The following is an 8,283-nucleotide window of genomic DNA, read 5'->3' on the forward strand; positions in this document are numbered from 1 at the left end:
CCAACAGTGTGTGGAGAGATACACACACAACAATAGATTACACCTATTACAGGGAATATAATAACTTTTTTAAACACCACATAATAAATGCGGGCAACGAGACTAGAACTCAGGGCCTCCTGGTAAGCTTTGATACCATGATAGGTTACCGCTTTACCTAAAAGCTTAAACTGTTAGGTTATGGGCCAACCATGTCTGTCAAGCTTTTAAAATGATGCACCGCCATTATGCTCTCTTCTTGTTCCCCTTACCAAACCCCCTAAATCATAATAGTGCAAATAACCTCCAAAGAAGAGGGGCAAACCCATTTTTGTCAAAAATATAAAAAAACTACTCCCAAAAGACAAGTGAAGGCAACAACAAATGTGACAACTCTCCCCATTTATAAAGCAAAGAACACAAACATGAGGCGATAGGGCCTTATTAGGTCTTTGTTTCTAAAGCAAGTCATTAGTATTGATTTTCTCAAGGATAGTAGTCCAAGCAAATGAAATTTAGATTTCCAAATTAAATAATAAATAGCAAAAGGAACATTATGATCACAAATTGGACAAGAAAAGAAAGATTTGCAAGAATATTCCTAAAAGAATCTAAACTCCAAACTCTTTTATCATTCCCTGACATGAGAAGAATCAAGCACAATCAAAAGAGCAAGCTCATTACTCTCTCTCTCTCTCTCTCTCTCTCTCTCTCTCTCTCTCTCACACACACACACACACAGCTTCCTCACAAAATGGAAATCCCAAGAATGCCCATCCTCTTGCAAAAGGAGGAAAGTAGAAATGGGAATTTCATGCAAAAAAGATGAAGGCACACTAAAGCCAATGGCGCCTTCTGAATGATTCTTCCAAAAATGTATTCTCTCCTCATTTGTCATTATCAACTATATACTAAACATTAGGAATGAAAGATAATTTTGAGGCACAAATTTCCAATGATTTGAGTAAGTAAATATCAACTCCAATGATAGCATCCCACCCATTTTGAGAAGTCCAAATTTACTAATGAATTACCTTATGCTAAAGATTAGGTTCTAAGGAAAAATGCCATAATCACTTCCCCACCAAGGAAATGTTTTGTCACCAAATTACCGACCTGATCCTCTCTTCCTTTTAGACTTAATCACATTTCCAATCCTACAAGATGATCTCTATTTTGTTCACCCACTCATGACCACAAAAATCTTCTTATAAGCTTCTCTAATCCCCAAGCCACTCTCATTATTGTTCTTAAAAGGGGCAAACAAATAAGGTAATAAAGGATAGATACACATGGGTAAGAGTAATAAGACTCCTTAAAATAATAACTCCTTTCCACCCATCCAACCTCCTATAAACTCTTTGAACAAGTCCTAAAACAAATCCACAATAGGATTGCCACTTCGGGGGATACAAATAGGTAATTTTCCAACTCCAAACATGAACCCTTGCTAACCAAGAAAAAGAATTCGAAGGAGTATGTATTGCTAGAATATCATTCTTAAAGAAGTTTATTCTTAACCCTAACGTTTTTTCAAACACCTGCAAAATGGTCATCGTATTAGAGAAATATCCATATTTGCAAACTAAAGATGCAAAATGGGCAAATTAGCATATCTCGCCTTAATCACTTCCACCAAACCTCTATCAACACCTTTACTAGTCATCCTACTCAATGTATTTGACAAAAGTAAAAAAGAAAAGGGAAAGAGGATCTCCCTATCCAAGACCCCCCAAGAAGCTCAAAACCAAGACTTAGCCCCACCATTCACTAAGGAAAAAGAACCACAAACTTGATCATGTGCTTTTTCGAAACCCAATTTTTCAAAAGCCCAACTAACCTAAGCTTTTTCAAAAGCTGATTTCAAAACTAGACCCCTCTTATTTCTTGTAACCACTTCCCTAACCACCCTATAAGCATGGTTGTTAAAATCGCGATCTAGGACTGAAACGATCTTAATCGTACCTAGAATTGCAGATTGGTAGGATCGTGGTAGGATCATAAGATCCTACATACTTTCATATTTTGAAAATTTTACTAAAATAATTTTTATATAGGCTGGGTTTTTGTCCTGTATAGCATATACATGAAATGGACAACTTAGAAAGTGATTTGGTTTCAAAAATTTACTTTTTGGTTCATTGGTGATTATTAAGTGGTGCAAACTTTAAACATTAAGAATGAAGATAGGTAAATAACACTTTGATGCATTTAACAGTGAAAATTTAAATGATGATTTTAATGATGACCTTGATTAAGTCATTGATGATAGCCTTAGTGTTACCAATGAGACATATGGTGGCTTGAATGCTGACATTTAAGGTAGAAGCTAGCTTAATAATTTAGCTTTTATTTGTGAAGAGTTTTTTTTTTGTTTTTTGAAAAAGCAAATGGATATTCATGTTGTATGGTTGTTTGTTGACTAATTTGTGTTAAAAATTATGTTGATTTTTATTTTTATTTTTTTAGAAGTGATTATTTCATTTTCTTTGTAAGTTGGTTTGATTAAGTTAGGAATGCAACAATTTGAACACTTCATCTTTTCTTCTTTCTATAATATGAAAGGCCCTAACATAGATACTTGTAATTTTTTGAGTCTTCAACACTTGCTTGCCAATTTTGTAAGTTTATATCATAGAAGTTTTTGGAAAAACAACACACAAATGCATTTTTCATTCTTATTTATGTATTTAGTAGAATCTTGTGATCCTCAATCTGATTCTTTTATACAATCCTGCAAACCATCCTAGTGATCCTATGTAGGTTCCCTATTTTAATAACGTTGCCTATATCTAAAAATCTGCCTATAACTAAGGAAAGAACTCTATATGGGAGATGGTATCCGGCAAGATTGTATCAATCTCTTCAATAAAACTTTAATCAAGATCTTATAAACACTTGTTATATTACCAAGCTAATTGGCCTAAAATCCTTTACTATAGTAGCACAATCTTTCTTTGGCGGCAGGGTAATAAAAATTTAGTTAATGCTCGTACTAGTCCATAATAAAAAATGAGAGAAAGAGGGGGAGTGTAATTTGAAGTTGTTTCATAGGGTAGCTAATGGGAGGAGGAAGAAAAGTCTCGTCAAAGAGTTGGAACTAGAGTCGGGATGTGTGGTGTGAGATCATAAACAAATTAAGAAAGCAAGTTTTGAGTTTTAATTGAAGTTGTATATTAAGAGTTGTCAGGTCTTGTTTTTGTGGATGTTTTTGATTGGAGTCCCATTGAAAGATATCTAACTGTGTGGTTACAGTGTCCTTTTAAAATGGAGGAAGCTAAGGGGTGGTGTTTGAGATTGAGAGGGATAGGCCCCAGGTCCCAATGGATTTACATTAGCTTTTTATAAGGATAGGTGGGAGGTGATTTAAAAGGATATGATGGGGTTTCTTTCATAAGTTCCTTGGGGCATGTTGGGGGAGAGAATTCTACTTTTATTGCTCTTCTTCCTAAGAAAAGCATTCTAGAATGGTGAGGGACTCTAAGAGGCTGAGAGATTTTTGACCTATTAGTTTGGTTATTAACCTTTACAATTTTTTTGGCTTAGGCCTTGTCCAAAAGGCTTCCTGAGGTGCTAGGAGGTACTATTACTGTAAAGTAGGCAATTTTTATGAAGGATAGACATATTTTAAATGCAAGTTGCTAATAAGCTGGTTGAGGATGTTAGGAGGAGAGGAGGGAGAGAGGTTCTTAAAATGGGCTTTGACAAAGCCTATGATATGGTGAGTTGGGGTTTTTGTATAAGGTTTTGGCAAGGATGGTCTTTGGGTTTGTTCGGAAGAAATGGATCCAAGGTTGTTTATCTACAGTGGGTATGTTAGTTGTTGTGAATGGTAGGGATTTATTCAAGGCTATGCGAGGAGATAGGCAATTGTTCACATAGGTGGTTGATGTGTTGACTAGGTTAGTCATGCTCAGGACCTAGATGTGATTAGAGGTTTTAGGATAGATAGGGAGAAGGTTGTTCCCATCTTTAGGTTGCGGATGATAATCCTGCTCTTCATTGAAGACAGTTGTGAGATCATAAAAAATATTTTACTTAAAATTCTTGAGCAAATTTTGAGGTTAAAGATCAATACGTCTAAGAGTGGGGTGGTTGGTATAAACATGGGCCCGGGGGGGGGGGGGGGGAGTTTGCATTAAAGGGTTTTGTTGTGGCTATTTGTTCAATTTTAGATTGGCCTTTGACTTATTTAGATCTTCCTCTTGGAGGTAGTCCTAACTCATGTTTTTTAGGAGGCTGTGGTGGAGAGAGTTAGTGGGAGGTATAGTTTTAAGAATTGGTGTATAACGACCACTACGACCGTTACATTATTGTGGCTTCTGATCCCATTACAAGATGATATCTTGTAAGTCCTCCAATTGATGAGTGTAATGGCTATCACTGACTGTTATGTTTCGTCACAGGCTATTATCGGGTTGTTATAGTGTTAAGACTGGCTTTGAATGACTAAAATAACTTTATGAGTCCTTTTTTGGCACTTTTCCCTCTCTTTTCTTTTTATCAAAGCTTAGAAACTCAAATTTAAGTTGCTTTATTTTAGTTAGTAATTTTTTTTTAAAATAAAAAAAAAAATTTTGGGGTTCATTTTCCTTGACATTTAGTTGGCATTTTTTTACTAACTAGCATCCAAATAAACCGAAATTTTTCTCGTATTAAATTACATATGTTCATATTCTAAGTTCTTTTAACATGTTTTTTTTGTGTGTTTTTATCCATTTTTTGTATATTTTATTTTTTGGATAGCAAAATTTCCATTAAAGTCTAAAAAAGTACAGAAGATGGCATTCTATATTTTATATTTCTTTATATTGTGATTCTTAGTTTAAACTTCACTTAAATCCAATAAAGTTGTACAAAGTAGCAAAATGCTTGCTTCTTTCTTGCCAATAGCAACTAAAGCAACCAAGAAGACATCCAACACTTGTAGTATATGTTATATTTAAATTGATTAAAATTTACTAAAAATCATTTAAAGCATTAGTATATAGGATCCTAGAATCAAAACATGTGAATCCATATGTTTTTGACAAGTTTGCCAATGCAGAAAATGAATTCACGAATCATTACCTAGCACACGACGTCTGCAATTGCTACAATTGTTAGACCACAACTGTTATCATTATGCGGATCGTTAGTTAAAACTATGCTAGGAGGTTACAAGGGTGGAAGAGGGCTTATTTATCCTTAGGTGGCCGTATCACTCTGATTAGTGCATTCTTTCTAATTTGCCTATTTATTATCTTGCCATTTTAAAAATTCCTTTGAGTGTGGCTATGGTCTTGGAGAGGCTTAAGCGAGATTTTTTGTGGTCGAGTACCGAGGATAAAAATCTCTAAGATAGAACTTTAATTAAGATCACCAAGCAAATTGGCCAGGGATCCTTGACTGTAGTAGCAGAGAGTTTTTTCAGCACCAGGGTCATAAAAGTGGATTTAATATTCCTTCCGACTATTAAATAAAAAAAAATCATGAAAGATTATGAAAATATCTTCTTCCAAAGAAATTTCAAGTCATTTAAAAATGCTATTGTAACCCCATAAGGCCCTGGAATCTTATCTCTAATAATCTCAAACTCTACACCTATATTTTCCTCCTCAAAAGGCCTCTCTAACCTCTCCTCTTTGTCTTTTAAAATAGGGCAACAATCCAATCCTTCAACCGTAGCTCTCCCCTCATCCTCCTCTGAAAACAGGTTCTATAAAATTTATAATCATACCTACGATGTAGTCTAGATTTCAATTAACAAAACCATGTTCATCCTCTTAACTTTTCTATAAAATTCCTTCTCCTCCTACCACTTGCCACCCTATGAAAACATTCCATATTACAATCCCTGTCCTTAATCCAATTCATCCTCATCGTAGACTTTTTTTTTAGCTTGCCTCATCCCTCAAAAGAACTTGCTCAAACTCATTCGACTACAAAACTCTTCCACCAGCTACTTCTTTTGAGATATGCCGCTATTTATTGAATTCTAATTCCTAATAAATACCTTTTTTCCCTGAATGAACATCACAAAAACCTCCACATTCCAAAATTTGAGTTTTCTTTTGTAAGCTTCAAATTCCACATAAAACGAAAACCTTCTCAACCTTCCAGACTATACTCACCCCACAAATACCTAGCCAACCTCCAAAAACCAGAATGTATCTACCAAATATTCTCAAATCTAAACAAATTTGAGCCCCACTTCATAGGATTAGATTCAATTACTGAAGGGCAATGATCAATTATCACTCTAGGAAGAACTTCTAGAGTTGGCAAGGAAAGGATTCCTTCCAAACTATAGTGAACAGAAGCCTGACAATCCTTGTAGCTTGTGGCCTATTACCAACAACAGAACAAGTGAATTGAGCATTAGGAAGAGGAACATCCTTCAAATCACAATCCCTGAAATCGAGTCAAAGCCTCTCATAATAGATTTAATCCTAGAACCTCCCAATTTCTCATTAGTGGATCTAATAACATTAACACCTTCTCCTAAACAGCAATTAGGAAGACAAAAACCATAAACTGCAGCTAACTCATCCCACAGAATACCCCTCAGTTGAGGACAATTAGGTCCATAAAACGAGGCAACCACCGTTGCCTCTCTATTTTAGCAAGTCGCGCTGGCTCAATGGAATCATTTTGATTCTTTGATATTGATAAATCATTTCAATCGTCCCCATGTAAATGAAGCCACACTTAGAAGAAACATCGTCGTCTCTAGCATGTGTGACATCAGCTGTCATCCCTATTGCTCCCCCTACACTTGACAATGGATAACAGATAGGACTTTCCTTGAGTATTGCATCTAAGCTTGTCGTTGGGATGGGCTTGAGCTTTTGCAACCAAGCTTGATCAGCCCATCTCCCTTTTGTAAAGCCAACTGGATAAGCTAGTCTTGGGACTAGGTCATCATGCTCCAAATGAGTTGTTGCTGATCCTCCAGCCCAAAATACTTGGCCCTCTATGCAAACATTGCCTTTAAATTCCTCTGGTTTGATTAAAAATAAAATAAAATAAATAAAAAAGATTCAGGCCATATGCTGGTCAAGAATACTCATGCGTAGGGTGACAATTTTCAATTTTGAGTTATTGCCTTGCTTAATTTCCCATTTAGATGTTTGAGGGGTCTGGAAAAGGAAGGAGAGAAAGGTTTTGTGGCAGTGTTTGATTATGGCTATCTTTTCATGTATTTGGTTGGAGATTAATGCCAGAATTAAAAAAAAAAAAAATTGGATACTCCTCTCAACTTGCTTTGGAATAATGTGGTGCTTCTTGCATTTGAATTTTGGAAAATGATTTCTTTCCACACCTACCTCTGGCAAATTTACTGCAGGACTACGTGGCTTTGCTCAAGTAGAGCAAATTTGTAATGTTTGTTTGCTGGGGTTTTTATTTTGCCTTTCATTTTTCCTTTTTCTTTTGGGAGGATATCTTATCCTCCTTGCTTTTCTTCTTTTTCCATGTTGTGCTCTTTTTCTCTCTCTCCAAAAAAATTCTTTCTTTATCAAGAAAAAAAAAAAAACCCTAGCTAGAGTTCCTAGAAGATCCCCATTGCTAGTCTGAGGGTCCTCTAAACTTTAACATGTATGCATAATTTGGTGCTTGGGATAGCTTATGTGACGATAACCTTTTTCTGCCAAATTAATTGACCTGCAATCCTTCCTTCCTGTTGAGGTTGCTTGATGTTAGCAGCCCTATAAAATAATTCAGTGCTTTGCGAACAACCACCATTCCCAAGCTTCCTTACCATTTGGAGTTCTTAAGGATGACCTCTTCCCATAAGTAAGCATTTCTCAACAAAGTTAATTATCTCAAGTTAAACACAAACTGCATGAGTAAGAACTCTCATGGAGGTTTGAGTATTTTTTATCAGAGAATTTTCATATTTCTTTTACCAAAACTCATGCAGTCGTTACCCACTCCAAAAATCAATCTTATGTCAGATGTCACAACACTAAACAAAGGCAAGTCAATGGCTTATTAGAGCGAATGATTCATGACCTTCTTTGATACCAAGAACCATGATGATAATTCTTTTATAGCTCCCTTATTTTTTTTTTCTTTTTTTGTTTGAAAGTTTAAATAAAAACCAGTGATCAGGCTGAAATTACTAGAACATATGATGCCAATGCCAGTAGCAGGTGGTAAAAAAGTTGTTGCTTATGGTTCTTGGTATCAAAGAAGGTTCCCCAGGAGGTCTATACACTACTACCTTCCTACGACAGTCGATTACAGCATAACTGGAGAACAACCAATCCATCCCCAGAATGACATCGAACCCTGATATATCGTATACCACAAGATTTGCTG

The sequence above is a fragment of the Malania oleifera genome, chromosome 6 (genome assembly GCF_029873635.1).
Source record: "Malania oleifera isolate guangnan ecotype guangnan chromosome 6, ASM2987363v1, whole genome shotgun sequence".
NCBI classification, from domain to species: Eukaryota; Viridiplantae; Streptophyta; class Magnoliopsida; order Santalales; family Ximeniaceae; genus Malania; species Malania oleifera.